Source organism: Phyllobates terribilis, unplaced genomic scaffold (genome assembly GCF_046119375.1).
Source record: "Phyllobates terribilis strain yellow unplaced genomic scaffold, ASM4611937v1 Scaffold_1__5_contigs__length_1240528914, whole genome shotgun sequence".
In the NCBI taxonomy this organism is placed as follows: Eukaryota; Metazoa; Chordata; class Amphibia; order Anura; family Dendrobatidae; genus Phyllobates; species Phyllobates terribilis.
This window is the reverse complement of record NW_027362761.1, coordinates 817,093,811-817,117,489: the sequence shown is the minus strand read 5'-3', so window position 1 is coordinate 817,117,489 and position 23,679 is coordinate 817,093,811. Positions and strand designations below refer to the sequence as shown.

Below are 23,679 nucleotides of genomic sequence, written 5' to 3'. Positions count from 1 at the left end.
GAAAAAAATTATTTTTAATTTGCAACCTGATGGAGGTCAGTATAGATGGACTAATAGACCAAGTCCCACACACTGCTAGAAGCCCAAATATTTTTTCAGAGCTAGATGCAGAAAAAAATTATTTTTAATTTGCAACCTGATGGAGGTCAGTATGGATGGACTAATAGACCAAGTCCCACACACTGCTAGAAGCCCAAATATTTTTTCAGAGCTAGATGCAGAAAAAAATTATTTTTAATTTGCAACCTGATGGAGGTCAGTATAGATGGACTAATAGAACAAGTCCCACACGCTGCAAGAAGCCCAAATATTTTTTCAGAGATAAATGAAGAAAAAAATTATTTTTAATTTGCAACCTGATGGAGGTCAGTATAGATGGACTAATAGACCAAGTCCCACACACTGCTAGAAGCCCAAATATTTTTTCAGAGCTAGATGCAGAAAAAAATTATTTTTAATTTGCAACCTGATGGAGGTCAGTATAGATGGACTAATAGACCAAGTCCCACACACCGCTAGAAGCCCAAATATTTTTTCAGAGCTAGATGCAGAAAAAAATTATATTCAGTTTGCAACCTGATGGAGGTCAGTATAGATGGACTAATAGAATGATGCTATGCCCAAAAGATTTTACTTCACTAGGTGCAGTAAAAAAATTGGTATTCTATACACAGGTGGTATATCTTGCAACACAGATAGGCTACTCCACTGACTAACACACTCTGCAATAGGCCAAAAAGGATTAGCTTTGCTAGATTCAGCCAAATGCTGTGAAAAAAACTTGCACAGCACTGGCACAGACCTGCCTGGCAAAAACTGATAGGAACTGATGTAACCTAGTCCTGAAAAGGACTCCAATTACAATTAGTCTTTACTCCCACAATCTATCTATTTAAGAGCACAGACCTGCCTGATAAAAGTCGTAGGAAATGCTGTAACCTAGTCCTTAAAAGGACTGCAATCACAACTATTCCCTACTCCCAAGCTATCTGTATATTTGTGCGAAAATTGGCTTGAAATTAACAAGGTATAGCGCACACAGCAACAGCGGTGCCGTCTAACACGCAGCTGCAGCAGTGAGAAAATGGTGGCGACGGGGAAAATGGCTTGGTCTTATAGGGCAAGGACATGTGACATACACTGCCAATCACACATGCCCTTGCTTGTGTGAAAAAAAGCACTTCGCTCCGTGTGTGCGCTGCTGATAGGCTGACAGATTGCACCTCCCCACTGCAAATGCAGGAAAGAGAAAAAAAAATGGAGATCTTCATTGTTCCTGCAGAGATCCATCCCCTGCCCCTCCCCCCGCCCCGCTGTACACTCAAACTGCGTATTAACATTAATTTTCATCATTACTGAGAAAAAATCCAGTTATGATTTTGGTGCACGAACAGTTATCGAACATAACCTCGAACAGCCGAATTTTTCTCAAATTGTTCGTGTTCGCCGACCGGCTCGAACACCGCCCAAAACAGCTCGAATTTGAGATTGGCGAACAGTTCGAGTAGAACAACGCTCATCTCTATTAAAAAGCCTCAAAACTGAACAATGACGTAAATAATGGACCCTCAGATTAAAAGACGGGTGCTTTACAGACTGAGCTATCCAGGTTCTTTCTAAGTGCACTTTTGCAACATTTTAAAAAAAAATGTCTCTGTCCATATTTAAGTATACTTGGAGAAATTATCATCCAATATGACTGTTCAAAGCCAAAACCAAGCACATAATCAATGATTTGTCGTGAGTTTGGACATATTCAAAGACATGTTTTTTTCTCTAGTGTAAAAGAGCATTTTATTTCTCATGTCAAACAAGTGCATTAAGCATGCAACTAATCTTCAAGCACAAGCTGAGATTTAAAAAATACAAAGTGATCTGTTGAGATTTGAAAACTTAACACCTGTTCAGGGACTTGAGCCCTGGACCCTCAGATTAAAAGTCTGATGCTCTACCGACTGAGCTATCCAGGCTCCTTCCTAACAATCTTAGCACATTTTTCAAGATTTACTTACGATTCATCTAAATGCATCTTCAGATATGTTGATTTTTTTCATATCTGTATACATACCCAAAACAAAAGCCAGCACATAGTCTGCCAGCATAATGAGGTGTCAGGTTACATCTCTTTTTATACTCTATGTATAGGAAACAGGGGAAGAGGAGTGATGAGTATTCAGCCCAGTGAAAGGCTATCCGATTTGGGCAGTTAAAGGCAGGTGAAGCTGCATCATCAAGCGATTGATTTAGTTTACTCCAAAGCTGAATTCACATTCACACCGCTCAGTATTGATTAATTTTGACTTTCATATTGGTGCTGCTAAATGTGCTGCAAAGAAAAAAAAGTAGGAATCACTCTGATTCTGTGAGTTTTTTATGGGAGACATCATAGCTGCTAGTTTCCACCCATCAGCTTAAAGAGTACTGAAAGTTAGACATAGAGTCTACACAGGAAAAAATGCAGAAAACAAGTCATAAAATTGCCAAAGTAGTGTTAATCCTCATATCCACATGACTTTTATTTATGAAAAGCTAGGTATGATTTAAACAAAGCTAAATGATAGGTCTAGGTTAAAAAGCCTCAAAACTGAACAATGACGTAAATAATGGACCCTCAGATTAAAAGACGGGTGCTTTACTGACTGAGCTATCCAGGTTCTTTCTAAGTGCACGTTTGCAACATTTTCAAAAAAAAGTCTCTGTCCATATTTAAGTATACTCAGAAAAATTATCATCCAATATGAGCTGCAACATGTGCTACATGTTCACAGATCGACCAGAAGCTGAAACCAACTTCACCTGCCAGAAGTATAGACTACTGGCTCTTTTAGAAGAAAAGGTGCGGGGACTGGAAGAAAGAATTGCGACATTAAAACTCATCAAGGAAAATGAAGACTTCCTGGACAGAACAGAAGCGTCACTACTAGTTACGGAAAGTGAAGGAAGCGTCAGAGAACCTCCAGAGGCAGACAAGTGGAGGCAAGTGACCAAAAGAAGCAAGAAGACCATGGAGACACCACCAACCACACAACTGACAAACAGATTCCAAGGAATTGTGGAGGACGAAGATGGCACACCTAAGGATGAGGAACTACCAGCAAGCAAAAAAGAAAAGAGCACCCAGAAACACCCAGAAGCGACAAGAAAAAGGACAGCCAAGAAGGGAAGAAGAGTGGTGGGGTGGGAGACTCGATACTGAGAGGAACAGAAGCAGCTATCTGCAGACCGGACATAACCGCAAGAGAAGTATGCTGCCTCCCAGGGGCGAAGATCAAGGATGTTACCGATAGAATACCGAAGCTCATCAGTTCCAAGGATGTCCACCCATTTCTTCTGATACATGTTGGCACCAATGACACGGCAAAGAAGGACCTACCGACAATCTGCAAGGACTTTGAAGCATTGGGGAAGAAAGTAAAAGAACTGGATGCGCAGGTAGTTTTTTCTTCTATCCTTCCAGTAGACGGGCATGGCGTCAGGAGATGGAACATGATCCTTGATGTGACCAACTGGCTGAGACGATGGTGCAGACAACAAGGATTTGGATTCCTGGACCACGGTGTGAATTACCTCTATGACGGACTCCTTGCCAGAGACGGGCTACACCTCAACAAACCCGGGAAACACACATTCGCCAGGAGACTCGCAACACTCATCAGGAGGGCGTTAAACTAGAAGAAGAGGGGATGGGAAGAAAAACGCCGGACACGAACATGCAACCAGAGAACATACTAATGAAAGATATGAAGTGCGACAAAGAAGGTCCAAGACAAGATACTTGGAAGGGAGGTAAGAAAATTTCTAATACAATCCACAGGGAGAAGATTGGAACAAAACAAAATCGTGTAAACTGCGTGCTAGCAAATGCCAGGAGCCTGACAAACAAGATGGATGAACTGGAAGCAGAAATATCTACAGGTAACTATGACATAGTGAGAATAACCGAGACATGGTTAGATGAAAGCTATGACTGGGCAGTTAACTTACAGGGTTACAGTCTGTTTAGAAGGGAAGGAAGAAGTCGGAAAGGGGGTGGAGTCTGTCTATATGTAAAGACGTGTCTAAAGCCTACAATACGGGAGGATGTATGGGACCGAAAAGAGGAGGTCGAGTCCTTATGGGTGGAGATACATGGGGCAAAAAACAATAATAAAATGATCATAGGAGTCTGTTATAAACCACCAAATATAGCAGAAGCCACGAAAGTCTATTAATGAGACAAATAGACGAAGTAGCAAAAAATAACGAGGTGATTATTATGGGGGACTTCTACTGCCCCGATATAGACTGGGAAACTGAAAGCTGTAGATCTCAGAAAGGAAACAGGTTTCTGTCAATTATCAAAGACAATTATTTGTCACAACTTGTGCAGGAACCAACTAGAGGGACGGCCCTTTTAGACTTAATATTAACTAACAGGCCAGACAGAATAACTGGGGTGCAGGTCGGGGGGCACCTGGGAAATAGTGACCACAACATTATACAATTCCACATGTGTTTCAGTAGGGTGCCCAGCAAGGGAGTCACAAAAACATTGAACTTCAGGAGGGCAAAGTTTGATCAGCTAAGAGATGCCCTTCACCTTATAGACTGGGATAGTATCTTTAGTAATAGGAGCACGGATAGAAAATGGGAAATGTTCGAAACAGTCCTACTTAGTCACTGTAGAAGGTACATACCTTATGGGAATAAAAGGCCTAGGAATAGGAGGAAGCCAATGTGGCTAAATAAGGAAGTCAAGAGGGCAATGAAAAACAAAAAAAGGGCTTTCGCTAAACTTAAACAAGAAGGCAGCGAGGAAGCGCTAATATCTTATAGAGAAAAAAACTAAATCTGTAAGAAACAAATAAGAATAGCAAAAGAGGAGACAGAGAGACTAATTGCCAAGGAAAGTAAAACGAATCCCAAACTGTTCTTTAACTATATAAACAGTAAAAGGATTAAAACTGATGGAGTTGGCCCATTGAAAAATAACCTGGGTAAAATCATAGAGGGCGATGAGGGTAAAGCAAACCTACTCAATAGCTTCTTCTCCACTGTTTTCACAAAAGAAAACAATTTATCGGAGGAAATGCAGAGTGATAAAGTAAACCCTCCGCTAAATATCACCCACCTAACCCAGGAGGAAGTTCAGAAACGCCTAAATAATATCAAAATAGACAAGTCACCAGGCCCAGATGGCATACACCCCCGGGTACTAAGAGAATTAAGTAATGTGATAGACAGACCGCTGTATCTTATATTCAAGCACTCTTTATGGACAGGGACTGTCCCACTAGACTGGCGCCAAGCAAATGTGGTACCAATATTCAAAAAGGGGTCTAAAAGTGACCCTGGGAACTATAGACCAGTAAGCTTAACGTCTGTTGTGGGTAAATTGTTTGAAGGATTTCTTAGAGATGCTATTGTAGAATATCTTAATGATAATAACTGTCTAACTCCATATCAACATGGATTCATGAGGGATCGCTCCTGCCAAACAAACCTGATCGCCTTCTACGAGGAGGTGAGCTCACAGCTGGACCGGGAAGAGTCAGTGGATGTTGTATACCTTGACTTCTCCAAAGCGTTCGATACCGTGCCACACAAAAGGTTGGTATATAAAATGAGAATGCTTGGTCTGGGGGATAATGTGTGCAAGTGGGTAAATAGCTGGCTGAGTGATAGAAAGCAGAGGGTGGTTATCAATGGAGTAAGCTCAGGGTGTGTCAGGGTTACTAGCGGGGTGCCTCAAGGGTCTGTCTTGGGCCCTATATTATTTAATATATTTATTAATGATCTAGTGGAAGGGTTGCATAGTAAAATAGCAATATTTGCAGATGATACTAAACTTTGTAAAGTAGTTAATACAGATGAGGATAGGGCACAGATACAGGAGGATTTAGATAAATTGGGGAGTTGGGCCAAAAAATGGCAAATGGGGTTCAATGCCGATAAATGTAAGGTCATGCACATGGGAAAGAAAAACAGCAGTCACCCATACATATTAAATGGGAAACCGTTGGGGAAATCTGACATGGAGAAGGACCTGGGCGTCTTGGTTAATAGCAAATTAAATTGGAGTGCCCAGTGTCAGGCAGAAGCTGCGAAGGCAAATAGAGTCATGGCATGCTTCAGAAGAGGAATAGGGGCATATGATGAGAACATTGTTCTTCCTCTGTATAAAGCGCTGGTAAGGCCGAACTTAGAATATTGTGCACAGTTCTGGGCTCCGGTGCTCAGGAAAGACATATTGGAGCTAGAGAGGGTACAAAGGAGGGCGACTAAGGTAATAAAGGGAATGGAGGGACTAGAACACCCAGAGAGGTTGTCAAAATTAGGCCTATTTACGTTGGAAAAGAGAAGGCTTAGGGGAGACCTCATAAACATGTATAAATACATCAGGGGGCAGTACAGAGATCTCTCCCATGACCTGTTTATACCAAGGATGGTGACAAAGACGAGGGGGCACACTATGCGTCTGGAGGAAAGGAGGTTCCGGCACCAGCATAGAAGGGGATTCTTTACGGTCAGAGCCGTGAGACTCTGGAACTCTCTGGGAGAGGAAGTGGTGATGTCCATCTCACTTAATGAGTTCAAGAGAGGCCTGGACGCCTTTCTTGAGAAGAATAAAATTACATCTTATGCTTAGTTAATTAATCCAGGGATTTAATCTGACTGCCAGATTGGTGTCAGGAAGTGAATTTTTCCACAATGATGTAAATTGGCCTATACCGCATGTTTTTTTTTTTTTTTGCCTTCCCCTGGATCAACGCTGCGGAATAGCTGCAGTGCACAAGAAATAGGCTGAACTGGATGGACGCTTGTCTTTTTTCGGCCTTATAAACTATGTAACTATGACTGTTCAAAGCCCAAACCAAGCACATAATCAATAATTTGCCGTGAGTTTGGACATATTCAAAGACATGTTTTTTGTTTTTTTCTCTAGTGTAAAAGAGCATTTTATTTCTCATGTCAAACAAGTGCATTGAGCATGCAATTAATCTTCAAGCACAAGCTGAGATTTAAACAATACAAAGTGATCTGTTTAGATTTAAAAGCTTAATGCCTGAACAGAGACTTGAACCCTGGATCCTCAGATTAAAAGTCTGATGCTCTACCGACTGAGCTATCCAGGCTCCTTTCAAGCAAACTTAGCACATTTTCAAGATTTACTTCCGATTCATCTAAATGTTTCTTCAGATATGCTGATTTTTTTCATATGTGTATACATACCCAAATCAAAATCCAGCACATAGTCTGCCAGCATAATGAGGTGTCAGGTTACATCTCTTTTTATACTCTATGTATAGGAAACAGGGGAAGAGGAGTGATGAGCTTTCAGCCCAGTGAAAGGCTGTCAGATTTGGGCAGTTAAAGGCAGGTGAAGCTGCATCATCAAGCGATTGATTTAGTTTACTCCAAAGCTGAATTCACATTCACACAGCTCAGTATTGATTAATTTTGACTTTCATATTGGTACTGCTAAATGTGCTGCAAAGAAAAAAAAGTAGAAATCACTCTGATTCTGTGTATTTTTTATGGGAGACATCATAGCTGCTAGTTTCCACCCATCAGCTTAAAGAGTACTGAAACTTAGACATAGAGTCTACAGAGGGAAAAATGCAGAAAACAAGTCATAAAATTGCCAAAGTAGTGTTAATCCTCATATCCACATGACATTTATTTGTGAAAAGCTAGGTATGATTTAAACAAAGATAAATGATAGGTCTAGGTTAAAAAGCCTCAAAACTCAACAATGACGTAAATAATGGACCCTCAGATTAAAAGACGGGTGCTTTACAGACTGAGCTATCCAGGTTCTTTCTAAGTGCACTTTTGCAACATTTTCAAAAAAAATGTCTCTGTCCATATTTAAGTATACTCAGAAAAATTATCATCCAATATGACTGTTCAAAGCCAAAACCAAGCACATAATCACTGATTTGTCGTAAGTTTGGATATATTCAAAGACATGTTTTTTTTTTTTCTCTAGTGTAAAAGAGCATTTTATTTCTCATGTCAAACAAGTGCATTAAGCATGCAACTAACCTACAAGCACAAGCTGAGATTTAAACAATACAAACTGATCTGTTAATATTTAAAAACTTAATGCCTAAACAGGGATTTGAACCCTGGACCCTCAGATTAAAAGTTTGATGCTCTACTTACTGAGCTATCCAGGGTCCTTCCAAACAAACTTAACACATTTTTCAAGATTTACTTCCGATTCATCTAAATGTTTCTTCAGATATGCTGATTTTTTTCATATGTGTATACATACCCAAAACAAAAGCCAGCACATAGTCTGCCAGCATAATGAGGTGTCAGGTTACATCTCTTTTTATACTCTATGTATAGGAAACAGGGGAAGAGGAGTGATGAGCTTTCAGCCCAGTGAAAGGCTGTCAGAATTGGGCAGTTAAAGGCAGGTGAAGCTGCATCATCAAGCGATTGATTTAGTTTACTCCAAAGCTGAATTCACATTCACACAGCTCAGTATTGATTAATTTTGACTTTCATATTGGTACTGCTAAATGTGCTGCAAAGAAAAAAAAGTAGAAATCACTCTGATTCTATGTATTTTTTATGGGAGACATCATAGCTGCTAGTTTCCACCCATCAGCTTAAAGAGTACTGAAACTTAGACATAGAGTCTACACAGGGAAAAATGCAGAAAACAAGTCATAAAATTGCCAAAGTAGTGTTAACCCTCATATCCACATGACATTTATTTCTGAAAAGCTAGGTATGATTTAAACAAAGATAAATGATAGGTCTAGGTTAAAAAGCCTCAAAACTGAACAATGATGTAAATAATGGACCCTCAGATTAAAAGACGGGTGCTTTAAAGACTGAGCTATCCAGGTTCTTTCTAAGTGCACTTTTGCAACATTTTCAAAAAAAATGTCTCTGTCCATATTTAAGTATACTCAGAAAAATTATCATTCAATATGACTGTTCAAAGCCAAAACCAAGCACATAATCAATGATTTGTCGTGAGTTTGGACATATTCAAAGACATGTTTTGTTTTTTTTTCTCTAGTGTAAAAGAGCATTTTATTTCTCATGTCAAACAAGTGCATTAAGCATGCAACTAATCTTCAAGCACAAGCTGAGATAAAAGTCTGATGCTCTACCGACTGAGCTATCCAGGATCCCTCCAAACAAACTTAGAACATTTTTCCAGATTTACTTCCGATTCATCTAAATGTATCTTCAGATATGTTGATTTTTTTCATATGTGTGTACATACCCAAAACCAAAGCCAGCACATAGTCTGCCAGCATAATGAGGTGTCAGGTTACATCTCTTTGTATACTCTATGTATAGGAAACAGGGGAAGAGGAGTGATGAGTATTCAGCCCAGTGAAAGGCTATCCGATTTGGGCAGTTAAAGGCATGTGAAGCTGCATCATCAAGCGACTGATTTAGTTTACTCCAAAGCTGAATTCACATTCACACAGCTCAGTATTGATTAATTTTGACTTTCATATTGGTACTGCTAAATGTGCTGCAAAGAAAAAAAAGTAGAAATCACTCTGATTCTATGTATTTTTTATGGGAGACATCATAGCTGCTAGTTTCCACCCATCAGCTTAAAGAGTACTGAAAGTTAGACATAGAGTCTACACAGGGAAAAATGCAGAAAACAAGTCATAAAATTGCCAAAGTAGTGTTAATCCTCATATCCACATGACATTTATTTGTGAAAAGCTAGGTATGATTTAAACAAAGATAAATGATAGGTAGTGTTGAGCGATACCTTCCGATATCAGGAAATATCGTATCGGATTGGATCGGGCCGATACCCAAAAAGTATCGGATATCGCCGATTCCGATACCGGAAACCAATGCAAGTCAATGGGACACAAATATCGGAATGAAAATAAACCCTTTCTTTCCTTGTAGGTTAATTCTACATGAAGTAAAACAACTAAGAATAATGTAGAATGACATGAAAAGCCGGCAATTCATCAGCGGCATTCACCGGTACCCGACAATTTACAACAGAAAGAATAGAGCTTCACACATAGATTAGGTAGATAGAACCATGTCAGTCACATATATATGAAGTACTGTGACAGTGTTGCTTACTGTACTTGTCATTTAGTGTAAAGGATTTATTTAAAAAAATATTAGTGTTTTCGTGCACCGTCTCTTTAAGAAAGCCGGCCGGCAATTCAGCAGCGGTACCCGACAATTTATAATAGACAGAATAGAGCTTCACACATAGATTAGATAGATAGAAACATGTCAGTCACATATATATGAAGTACTGTGACAGTGTTGCTTACTGTACTTGTCATTTAGTGTAAAGGATTTATTTAAAAAAATATTAGTGTTTTCGTGCACCGTCTCTTTAAAAAAGCCGGCCGGCAATTCAGCATCTGTACCCGACAATTTATAACAGACAGAATAGAGCTTCACACATAGATTAGATAGATAGAAACATGTCAGTCACATATATATGAAGTACAGTGACAGTGTTGATTACTGTACTTGTCATTTAGTGTTAAAATAAAGGATTTATTTTAAAAAAAAATGGCGTGGGGTTCCCCTTAATTTTAGGCTCTAGCGGAGGTTAAGCAGACAGCTGGGGCAGATGTTTGAAGCCTGGGAAGGGGGTAATACCCACGGAGCTTCCCAGGCTACTAATATCAGCCCACAGCTGAATACCTAGCCTTTACTAGCTATTAAAATGGGGGAACCCCCCAAAAAAAATAACGTGGGGTCCCCCCTAATTTAATAGCTAGCACAGGCTAGGCAGACAGCTGGGGGCTGATATTAATAGCCCAGGAAGGGTGCCATGAATATTGGCCCCCTCCCAGGCTAGAAACACCAGCCGTCAGCCGCCCCAGAAATGGCGCATCCATAGGATGCGCCAATTCTGGCACTTAGCCTCGCTCTTCCCACTGCCCTGTAGCGGTGGCAGTGGGGTAATGGGGTTGGGGTTGATGTCAGCTTATAATGCCAGATGACATCAAGCCCAGGTTAGTAATGGAGAGGCGTCTATAAGACACCCCCATTACTAACCCCATAGTCAAAGTTAAAGAAAAACACAACACCCAGAATAAAGTCCTTTAATTGAAATAAACACACAATTCTTTATTGTTCTAAATTAAACCATACTTACCATCACGCCCATTCCAGCTGAAGCCAACGATCTCCTGCAATAAAAGAAAAATAATAAAGCAACATCATCCTTACCTTTCAATGGTTCCCAGGACAGCTCCAGCTCTGCTACATCGAGATGACAGGCTGGACCGCAGCAGAACGCTGCCATCCAGCCTGTCATCCCGCAGACACTGAGAAGCGCAGGCATGCTTGCGCTCCTCAGTGTCTCTCTGTGACGTCATCCAGATGAGCCGAGTTCATGTCCAATGAACTCAGCTCACCTCATGCACGTCACTGACAGCGTGGGAAAATTCTCACGCTGAAGTGCTGAGTGCAGGAGAATTTTCCCACGCTGTCAGTGACGTACATGAGGTGAGCTGAGTTCATTGGACATGACCTCGGCTCATCTGGATGCCGTCACAGCCAGACACTGAGGAGTGGAAGTATGCCTGCGCTTCTCCGTGTCTGCGGGATGACAGGATGGATGGCAGCGTTCTGCTGCGGTCCAGCCTGTCATCTCGATGTAGCAGAGCTGAAGCTGTCGTGGGAGCCATGGAAAGGTAAGGATGAGGTTGCTTTATTATTTTACTTTTATTGCAGGAGATCGTTGGCTTCAGCTGGAATGGGCGAGATGGTAAGTATGGTTTAATTTAGAACAATAAAGAATTGTGTGTTTATTTCAATTAAAGGACTTTATTCTGGGTGTTGTGTTTTTTTAAATACTTTACTAGAAATTCATGGTGGTCATGTCTAATATTGGCGTGACCCCATGAATTTCGGGCTTAGGGCCAGCTGATAATGCCAAGCTGGCCTTAACCCCTTTATTACCCAGTGAGCCACCGCACCAGGGCCCTGGATGAGTTGGGTACAGCGCCAGAAGATGGCGCTTCTATGAACGCGCCATTTTCTGGGGCGGCTGCGGACTGCAATTTGCAGCGGGGGTGGCCCAGAAAGCTTGGGCCTCCCTGCGCTGCGGATTCCAGCCCCCAGCTGCCAAGTTGTATCTGGCTGGGCACAAAAATAGGGCGAAGCCCCACGCATTTTTTTTTTTAATTATTTCATGAAATTCATGGAATAATTAAGAAAAAAAGGGCTTCCCTATATTGTTGTGTCCAACCAGGTACAAATAGGCAGCTGGTGGTTGGGGGCAGCCCATTCCTGCCTGCTGTACCTGGCTGGACACAAATATAGTGCGAAGCCCCACGTCAATTTTTTTTTAATTATTTCATGAAATAATTTTTTTAAAAAAGGGCTTCCCTATATTGTTGTGTCCGGCCAGGTACAAATAGGCAGCTGGTGGTTGGGGGCAGCCTGTTCCTGCCTGCTGTACCTGGCTGGACACAAATATAGGGCGAAGCCCCACATCAATTTTTTTTAAAATAAATCCTTTATTTTAACACTAAATGACATTTGAGGAGTTAATAAAGATGCAGTCCCTAAATTATTATTTATTTTTTAATTAATTTTTCCCAAAACTTTTGACGTGGGCTTCGCCATATTTTTGTATGCCAGCCAGGTACAGCATCCAGCTTCTATGAACGCGCCATTTTCCGGGGCGGCTGCAGACTGCAATTTTCAGCGGGGGGGCAGAAAGCTTGGGCCTCCCTGCGCTGCAGATTCCATCCCCCAGCTGTCTAGTTGTACCTGGCTGGACACAAAAATAGGGAGAAGCTCCACGTTTTGTTTTTTTTTAATTATTTCATGAAATTCATGGAATAATTAAGAAAAAAAGGGCTTCCCTATATTGTTGTGTCCAACCAGGTACAAATAGGCAGCTGGTGGTTGGGGGCAGCCCATTCCTGCCTGCTGTACCTGGCTGGACACAAATATAGTGCGAAGCCCCACGTCAATTTTTTTTTAATTATTTCATGAAATAATTTTTTTAAAAAAGGGCTTCCCTATATTGTTGTGTCCGGCCAGGTACAAATAGGCAGCTGGTGGTTGGGGGCAGCCTGTTCCTGCCTGCTGTACCTGGCTGGACACAAATATAGTGCGAAGCCCCAAATCAATTTTTTTTAAAATAAATCCTTTATTTTAACACTAAATGACATTTGAGGAGTTAATAAAGATGCAGTCCCTAAATTATTATTTATTTTTTAATTAATTTTTCCCAAAACTTTTGACGTGGGCTTCGCCATATTTTTGTATGCCAGCCAGGTACAGCATCCAGCTTCTATGAACGCGCCATTTTCCGGGGCGGCTGCAGACTGCAATTTTCAGCGGGGGGGCAGAAAGCTTGGGCCTCCCTGCGCTGCAGATTCCATCCCCCAGCTGTCTAGTTGTACCTGGCTGGACACAAAAATAGGGAGAAGCTCCACGTTTTGTTTTTTTTTAATTATTTCATGAAATTCATGGAATAATTAAGAAAAAAAGGGCTTCCCTATATTGTTGTGTCCAACCAGGTACAAATAGGCAGCTGGTGGTTGGGGGCAGCCCGTTCCTGCCTGCTGTACCTGGCTGGACACAAATATAGTGCAAAGCCCCACGTCAATTTTTTTTTAATTATTTCAGGAAATTCATGAAATAATTAAAAAAAAATTATGTGGGGCTTCGCCCTATATTTGTGTCCAGTCAGGTACAGCAGGCAGGAACGGGCTGCCCCCAACCACCAGCTGCCTATTTGTACCTAGCCGGACACAACAATATAGGGAAGCCCTTTTTTTCTTAATTATTCCATGAATTTCATGAAATAATTAAAAAAAAAAATACGTGGGGCTTCGCCCTATTTTTGTGTCCAGCCAGGTACAACAAGGCAGCTGGGGGCTAGAATCCGCAGCGCAGGGAGGCCCAAGCTTTCTGGGCCCCACCCGCTGCAAATTGCAGTCCGCAGCTGCCCCGGAAAATGGCGCGTTCATAGAAGCGCCATCTTCTGGCGCTGTACCCAACTCATCCAGGGCCCTGGTGCGGTGGCTCACTGGGTAATAAAGGGGTTAAGGCCAGCTTGGCATTATCAGCTGGCCCTAAGCCCGAAATTCATGGGGTCACGCCAATATTAGACATGACCACCATGAATTTCTAGTAAAGTATTTAAAAAAAACACAAACACCCAGAAAAAAGTCCTTTAATTGAAATAAACACACAATTCTTTATTGTTCTAAATTAAACCATACTTACCATCACGCCCATTCCAGCTGAAGCCAACGATCTCCTGCAATAAAAGAAAAATAATAAACCAACATCATCCTTACCTTTCCATGGCTCCCACGACGGCTCCAGCTCTGCTACATCGAGATGACAGGCTGGACCGCAGCAGAACGCTGCCTCCAGCCTGTCATCCCGCGGACACTGAGAAGCGCAGGCATACTTGCGCTCCTCAGTGTCTGGCTGTGACGGCATCCAGATGAGCCGAGGTCATGTCCAATGAACTCGGCGCACCTCATGCACGTCACTGACAGCGTGGGAGAATTCTCACGCTGAAGCGCTGAGTGCAGGAGAATTTTCCCACGCTGTCAGTGACGTGCATGAGGTGAGCTGAGTTCATTGGACATGACCTCGGCTCATCTGGATGCCGTCACAGCGAGACACTGAGGAGCGCAAGCATGCCTGCGCTTCTCAGTGTCTGCGGGATGACAGGCTGGATGGCAGCTTTCTGCTGCGGTCCAGCCTGTCATCTCGATGTAGCAGAGCTGAAGCTGTCCTGGGAACCATGGAAAGGTAAGGATGATGTTGGTTTATTATTTTTCTTTTATTGCAGGAGATCGTTGGCTTCAGCTGGAATGAGCGTGACTGTAAGTATGGTTTAATTTAGAACAATAAAGAATTGTGTCTTTATTTCAATTAAAGGACTTTTTTCTGGGTGTTTGTGTTTTTTTTAAATACTTTACTAGAAATTCATGGTGGTCATGTCTAATATTGGCGTGACCCCATGAATTTCGGGCTTAGAGCCAGCTGATAATGCCAAGCTGGCCTTAACCCCTTTATTACCCAGTGAGCCACCGCACCAGGGCCCTGGATGAGTTGGGTACAGCGCCAGAAGATGGCGCTTCTATGAACGCGCCATTTTCCGGGGCGGCTGCGGACTGCAATTTGCAGCGGGTGGGGCCCAGAAAGCTTGGGCCTCCCTGCGCTGCGGATTCCAGCCCCCAGCTGCCTTGTTGTACCTGGCTGGACACAAAAATAGGGCGAAGCCCCACGTATTTTTTTTTTTAATTATTTCATGAAATTCATGGAATAATTAAGAAAAAAAGGGCTTCCCTATATTGTTGTGTCCGGCTAGGTACAAATAGGCAGCTGGTGGTTGGGGGCAGCCCGTTCCTGCCTGCTGTACCTGACTGGACACAAATATAGGGCGAAGCCCCACATAATTTTTTTTTAATTATTTCATGAATTTCCTGAAATAATTAAAAAAAAATTGACGTGGGGCTTTGCACTATATTTGTGTCCAGCCAGGTACAGCAGGCAGGAACGGGCTGCCCCCAACCACCAGCTGCCTATTTGTACCTGGTTGGACACAACAATATAGGGAAGCCCTTTTTTTCTTAATTATTCCATGAATTTCATGAAATAATTAAAAAAAAAAAAAACGTGGATCTTCTCCCTATTTTTGTGTCCAGCCAGGTACAACTAGACAGCTGGGGGATGGAATCTGCAGCGCAGGGAGGCCCAAGCTTTCTGCCCCCCCGCTGAAAATTGCAGTCTGCAGCCGCCCCGGAAAATGGCGCGTTCATAGAAGCTGGATGCTGTACCTGGCTGGCATACAAAAATATGGCGAAGCCCACGTCAAAAGTTTTGGGAAAAATTAATTAAAAAATAAATAATAATTTAGGGACTGCATCTTTATTAACTCCTCAAATGTCATTTAGTGTTAAAATAAAGGATTTATTTAAAAAAAAAATGGCGTGAGATCCCCCATAATTTTAGTCTCTAGCGGAGGTTAAGCAGACAGCTGGGGCAGATGTTTGAAGCCTGGGAAGGGGGTAAAACCCACGGAGCTTCCCAGGCTACTAATATCAGCCCCCAGCTGAATACCTAGCCTTTACTAGCTATTAAAATGGGGGACCCCCCCAAAAAAAATGATGTGGGGTCCCCCCTATTTTAATAGCTAGCAAAGGCTAGGCAGACAGCTGGGGGCTGATATTAATAGCCCAGGAAGGGTGCCATGAATAATGGCCCCCTCCCAGGCTAGAAACACCAGCCGTCAGCCGCCCCAGAAATGGCGCATCCATAGGATGCGCCAATTCTGGCACTTAGCCTCGCTCTTCCACGCTGCCCTGGTGCGGTGGCAGGGGGTAATGGGGCTGGGGTTCATGTCAGCGCCAGCTGCCATGAAGCCCAGGTTAGTAATGATGGGCGTCTATAAGACACCCCCATTACTAACCTACAAAGTGTTAAAAAGAAAAAACACACTACACCCAGAAAAAAATAATTTATTTGAAATAAAACACACAATTTTATTTAATTCTTAGTTTACTAAAAATAATAGTTACCTGTCCACGTTCCTGCGCTGTTCTCCCATGCACAGCTGTCACATCTGGAGATGGTGACAGCTGTCATGGCTGCTGTAAGCTCACGCTGCCGGGAACACGTCCGCTCCCGGCAGCGGGAGCCACTGACTGAGGTCACCGGAGTGCATTCAGGCAGCGCAGCTCCGGAGACCTCCTTTACGGCACTGCTGTACCGTGGGAATTTCTCACGATACAGCAGGGCCGTAAAGGAGCTAACCGGAGCAGCGCTGCCTGAACTCCGGTGAACCCGCTTATGCAATGACGGGGCTGCTTTACGGCCCCGTCATTCTAGCGGCGGCAGCGGTTCAGAGCGGTCACATTCTATGTGGCTGCTCTGAACTGGAGATCTTCGTGGGACACTCGTTGACTGCTACGGAGGGGTAAGGATAAGGTTGTGGTTTATTATTTTATATTTTATTACAGGAGATCGATGGCTTCGGGGAATTAGGTGTCTAGGTGAGTATAGGTGTAGTTTTTTATTTTTTACTTTATTTTAGGTGGCGATCGGCGGGGACAGGTAATGTATGAACTAATTTCTTTTAGGTAACCACTGGCCACCAATGACATGTATTTAACATTTATTGGGGACACAGTAGGGCAATTTAAATAGCAGGATCAGGCTGATGGGAACTACTGCTCCCATCGAGCTGATCCTGCTGGCACGAGTGGACGGGGGACAGACATAGGCCGATGGGAGTAGTAGTGTCACATCGGCCTATGTCTGCCTGCACGCACACACCCGCACAAACATCGCACACACACCCCGCACACACACTAATCATGACGGGTCTGGGAGGTGAGGCTGATCTGTGCGGCCGTGGGAAAGTTCATGTCAGTTCATACAATGCAGTCAAGCATGAACTCACATGAACCCTCTGAGGGCAACGCGGCGACTTCAAATGAACAGCTGATCGGCATCAGCTGATACCTCAGCTGTTCATTTGAAATAACCGGCGGGAAAGCGCAGCACAGAACGGGAAAGCCGGCGGTGAAGTCTTTTCACTGCCGGCTTCCCCGCCCGGGTCCTTCGCTCCTTGGTGCTGCGCTCCCCGCCCGGTCCTAATTTACGATTGGGATTGGAGGTGGCGAGGGGAGCGGAGGATCGGGGTGGGAGGCTGCGGGGAAGCAGTATGGGGCTGTGTGATTGTTTAAAAGCCGGCGGCTTTTTACCGCTCGCCGGCTTTTAAACAATCAGGAGAATTCTCCCATGCTGGGATGGCATTCTGATGACAGGCTGGATCTCAGCTGAGCGCTGCCATCCAACTTGTCATCCTTCACAGACACTGCAGAGCGCAGGCATTATGGGAACTTCCGATTCCGGTATCCGATATTGTAAAAGTATCGGAATTAAGTATCGGAATTCCGATACCGCGAATATCGGCCGATACCCGATATTACAGTATCGGAATGCTCAACACTAATGATAGGTCTAGGTTAAAAAGCCTCAAAACTGAACAATGATGTAAATAATGGACCCTCAGATTAAAAGACGGGTGCTTTAAAGACTGAGCTATCCAGGTTCTTTCTAAGTGCACTTTTGCAACATTTTCAAAAAAAATGTCTCTGTCCATATTTAAGTATACTCAGAAAAATTATCATCCAATATGACTGTTCAAAGCCAAAACCAAGCACATAATCAATGATTTGTCATGAGTTTGGACATATTCAAAGACATGTTTTGTTTTTTTTTCTCTAGTGTAAAAGAGCATTTTATTTCTCATATCAAACAAATGCATTAAGCATGCAACTAATCTTCAAGCACAAGCTGAGATAAAAGTCTGATGCTCTACCGACTGAGCTATCCAGGATCCCTCCAAACAAACTTAGCACAATTTTCAAGATTTACTTCCGTTTCATCTAAATGTATCTTCAGATATGTTGATTTTTTTCATATGTGTGTACATACCCAAAACCAAAGCCAGCACATAGTCTGCCAGCATAATGAGGTGTCAGGTTACATCTCTTTGTATACTCTATGTATAGGAAACAGGGGAAGAGGAGTGATGAGTATTCAGCCCAGTGAAAGGCTATCCGATTTGGGCAGTTAAAGGCATGTGAAGCTGCATCATCAAACGATTGATTTAGTTTACTCCAAAGCTGAATTCACATTCACACAGCTCAGTATTGATTAATTTTGACTTTCATATTGGTACTGCTAAATGTGCTGCAAAGAAAAAAAAGTAGGAATCATTCTGATTCTGTATGTATTTTATAGGGGACATCATAGCTGCTAGTTTCCACCCATCAGCTTAAAGAGTACTGAAAGTTAGACATAGAGTCTACAGAGGGACAAATGCAGAAAACAAGTCATAAAATTGCCAAAGTAGTGTTAATCCTCATATCCACATGACATTTATTTCTGAAAAGCTAGGTATGATTTAAACAAAGTTAAATGATAGGTCTAGGTTAAAAAGCCTCAAAACTGAACAGTGATGTAAATAATGGACCCTCAGATTAAAAGACGGGTGCTTTACAGACTGAGCTATCCAGGTTCCTTCAAAGGAAACTTAGCACATTTTTCAAGATTTACTTCAGATTCATCTAAATGTTTCTTCAGATATGTTGATTTTCTTCATATGTGTGTACATACCCAAAACCAAAGCCAGCACATAGTCTGCCAGCATAATGAGGTGTCAGGTTACATCTCTTTTTATACTCTATGTATAGGAAACAGGGGAAGAGGAGTGATGAGTAGTGTTGAGCGAGCACTAAAATGCTCGGGTGCTCGAAGCTCGGGCCGAGCTCGCCGTGATACTCGGGTGCTCGACCCGAGCAACGAGCCCAATGTTAGTCTATGGGAGACTCGAGCATTTTTGCGGTGGCACCCCCGGCAGTCTTTTAAAAGCCTAACAAGTGCCCAAAACTATAGTAACAGTGCTCAAATGACATGGGGACAGCATGGGGATCGCCCCAGGAAGCATTTCTGACCACCAGGTCACTGCTGTCAACAATGTGGTCAGAGGTATTAAGCCACTTTTACAGGCTCACAATAAAACGAAAGTGAAATTTTTTTCCTGTGAAATATGTTAAGGAACATCCTTTCCAGGGAAAAGACTTGTGTATAAGTTAAAATAAATGACCAAAAACAAAAATACTCCTCCACGCCTTCGGCTATGTTCACAAGTAGCATTTTTTATGCGTTTTTGCACTTTTGTATTGCTTTCAACTATGACAAATGCATTCACCGGGAAATGTCATTTTAACATTTTACAACCTTATCTGGCCATGTGCTGTGTGAAACATGCATAAAGTGCTGAAAAGACATGGGAGCAGCATGGGGAAGACCCCTGGAAGCATCTCTGACTCCCAGGTCACTGTCTAAAAGTGTGCCCATCATAAGTGATCCTTGCCGCATCAGAAGATGCAGACTTGCAACTATCCCCATGCAAATTCTAGTTCAAGGGCAGTGTTCAATTGTACCTCCCCCATTCCTTGCAATACATGCGCAAGTATGCAGCCTGTCACCCACCCACCCCCAGGCTGCAATACCATACTGCTTGCTTGCTTGAACTTGAAATTGGGCCTTTTAGGCATGTGGAGGCGGAATCTGGCCACCACATCATAGCTGTGTTGGCGGCCTGGAATCCATACTCAGTCCCCAGCCACCCGGCGGCCGGGTGTCCATACTCAGTCCCCAGCAGCCCCACGGCCGAGTGTCCACACGGTCCCCAGCTGCCTGGGGGCAGTCGGGTGTCCATAAACGGTCCCCAGCCGCCCCCATTTCTCCTTGGAACATCCCCCCACACACTTTTCTTAGCCCGGCCTGCTTTAGGCAGCATTGGACGAGCCCACCAGAGAACCAGACTCCTCCGGTGGGCCCTGATTTCTCCACCGGTGGAGTTGAGAGTGCCAAGGTGACGAGCATGATGATGATGACAGAAGTTAGCATCTGCTATGTTTTCTTTTAATGCAAGTGTAAGTGTGCAGCCTGCCACCCACCCACCCCCAGACTGCAATTCATACTGCTAGCTTGCACTTGAAATGGGGCCTTTTAGTTTAGAGGAGGCCGAAGCTGGCCACTACCTCATGGCTGCTTCGGCAGAGAGGTATCTATACTCAGTCCCCAGCCGCCCCTATTTGTCCTGGTGTGCCTTATACATAAGATTAAGCGCGTATACCAAAACATTACCTGTGCCCTCCCCAGTGCATTTAGTGGGAAGGAGAGCCTATTCCGCTGTAGTGTGTGCATGCCAAACCCCTGTTCATGGTACATGCGAAGATGCCTCCCACCTTGCACCTGTCGTTGCAGACTTGCAACTATCCCCATTCAAGTCCTTGTCCCAGGGCAGTGTTCAATTGTACCTCTCCCATTCCTTGCAATGCAAGCGCAAGTATGCAGCCTGCCACCCACCCACCCCCAGGCTGCAATACCATACTGCTTGCTTGCTTGCACTTTAAATTGGGCCTTTTAGGCATGTGGAGGCGGAATCTGGCCACCACGCCATGGCTGTGTCAGCGGCCTGGTATCCATACTCAGTCCCCAGCCGCCTGGTGGTCGGGTGTCCCCGCTTGCTCCCCAGCCTCCAGGGGGTGGCCGGGTGTCCATACTCGGTCCCCAGCCACCCCTATTTGTACCGGTAACCTTTCGCACACTTTTCTTAGCCTGGCCTGCTTTAGGGCAGCATTGGCCGAGCCCACCGGACTATCAGACTCCTCCGGTGGGCCCTGGCTTCTCCATCAGGGGAGTTGAGAGTGCCAAGGTGAGGAGCATGATGAGGATGATAGAAGTTAGCATCTGCTTTGTTTTGTTGTAATGCAAGCGCATGTATGTAGTAGCGGCTAGGCCTGAGGAGGTCAGCGTTTTGGCGCATATCCTACCTCCTCCGAGGATTGCTGGATGTTTTCCTTCTACTATCCAAGTTCTATGACTCCCGTTAAAACAAAGCTTCAGGTGATAAATGATGGATGAGGTAGTGGCAAAGGAGAAAGAGCAGGAGGAACAGGGACCATTCACATCAATATCAGGCCAGTCAACCAGATATGTCTTGTAGGATATGTTTCTGTAACAAAAGGAGCGGTTCGGCTACACAGTTATAGGGCATACAGTGAGTGCAATGCCTACCAAAAATTTCGAGGCACTCCAATGCCCCTTGGAAATGACATGGAGGTCAGAGGGCGTTAACTAAACCTTTTTTTCCATTTATAGCAACTGGGTCTCCTGTGCACTGTTGGCCTAAGCAGTGAATGGAATGCTTTCCAAAAATTATGAGGTACTGCAATGCCCCTTACAAGAGCCATGTGTGGCACCCCAGGGGTCTGGTCACCACAGTAATAGAGATTACGTCGGAGAGCAAGTGGGAGGTTTCCTGGTCAGGATCCCTTAAACATGCAACATCCTCCGGCCCCAGTCCTGGGAGGGGAGAATTCTGCCCTTATAAACTGGATCTGGGGTGGGGTTGAGTGAGTCAGAGAACAGAGAACAGTCAGAGTCAGAGTGAGAGCAAGGGAAAGTAACAGCAAGGAGCTCTGTAGGAGCTAGGAGCTAAAGACGTGGGGTTGGAAGCTGAGCAGAGCTCGCCCTGGCAGAAGACAATAGGAACCGGACACAGGAGTCCGAAGCTGTGAGGACTTATATATTCAGCAGCAGAAACCAGCCGGCAGGGGATTTCAGGTCCTCTGGCCATAGAAGCCCGGAGGCTCAGTCACAAGCAAGGGACCAGCACCGCCGTCGTGGAGCGGAGGCTAGCAGAAGGCCCCAAGTCATCAGCCATATGGGTGAGCACTACACGGTACACTCAGGGACGTGGGCTACTTCTACCCGCTTACAGCAAGGTAGCCAGGAAGAGTGCAGACAGACGGGGAGGCCTACAACTCCACCTGGCCAGGGGAACTCCTGCTTGCTCACAGACTGACCAGGCATCTTATGCTAGCCAGTACTCCCGGGAGGGTCTACCTTATAATCATCAGTAAAGACCCTGAACTGCACTGCAAAGACTCTGAGTCGTTACTGCTGCGCTCGTGCACCATCACCCCCATCATCCACACTCACTGCCCTGAGGCTATACTCCTCCCGAGGGGAGTTATCCCATTTTATGCTGCGCACACAACACCAGCCTCAGCGGTCTGCCTCGCAGCGGTGGTACTCCCTGACCGCAATCCACGGGTGGCGCAGTCGGACAATTAACCTTAAAACCTAAGAAAGATTGCCACTGGTTTGACCAGCCTGAGCCACGGGACCGGGTCACCGCCACGGAGACTACAGACCCCAGAGACCCGGCACCGGGTATCCCACACACGTGTACACACGGCCCAGGGGGCGCGTCACATGCAGTACAGCATATTACAAACATAAGTCCCATTATTGGGGAGTGGGCGTCCCATAGTATTTGCTTATGCCTTGCAAGCAAAAGCTGCCAAAAATTAGGATGGAGCAACTTGCAATGCCCCTTACAAGAGCCATGCAGTACAGCATATTACAAACATAAGTCCCATTATTGGGGAGTGGGTCTCCCATAGTATTTGCTTATGCATTCCCAGCAAAAGCTGCCAAAAATTAGGACGAGCAACTTGCAATGCCCCTTACAAGAGCCATGCAGTAGAGCATATTACAAACATAAGTCCCATTATTGGGGAGTGGGTCTCCCATAGTATTTGCTTATGCTTTCCCAGCAAAAGCTGCCAAAAATTAGGACGGAGCAACTTGCAATGCCCCTTACAAGAGCCATGCAGTACAGCATATTACAAACATAAGTCCCATTATTGGGGAGTGGGTGTCCCATGGTATTTGCTTATGCTTTCCCAGCAAAAGCTGCCAAAAATTAGGACGGAGGAACTTGCAATGCTGGCACCCTGGTGGTATAATGGTGGTGGAGGCTGAGGATAAGGAGAAGAAGATTAAACAGCCGAAACGAGGAAGCGTATACCCATGTGTGGGTGTGAAGCGGTGCATGTGAATACACCTCCCGAAATAACACAGTGGATTTGACTTTATGTTACTCTGCTGTCATTTGGTGGTGATGAGAAGTCTGGCCCAATCCAGCCCTTGTTCATTTTGATAAGGGTCAGCTTGTCAGCATTGTCAGTTTACAGGCGAGTGCGCTTATCAGTTATAATTCCCCCAGCGGCACTAAAAACACGCTCCGATAACACGCTAGCGGCAGGGCAGGCCAGGACCTCCAAGGCGTACAGAGCGAGTTCATTC

General features: G+C 44.2%; 1 non-coding gene across 1 annotated transcript; it reads right to left on the bottom strand.

The window, feature by feature from the left end:
* Positions 1–7,042: 7,042 nt before the first annotated feature.
* On the bottom strand, positions 7,043–7,115 carry TRNAK-UUU (transfer RNA lysine (anticodon UUU)). The gene has a single exon. It is a non-coding gene; the product is annotated as a tRNA-Lys (tRNA).
* Between the last annotated feature and the right edge of the window lie 16,564 nt (positions 7,116–23,679).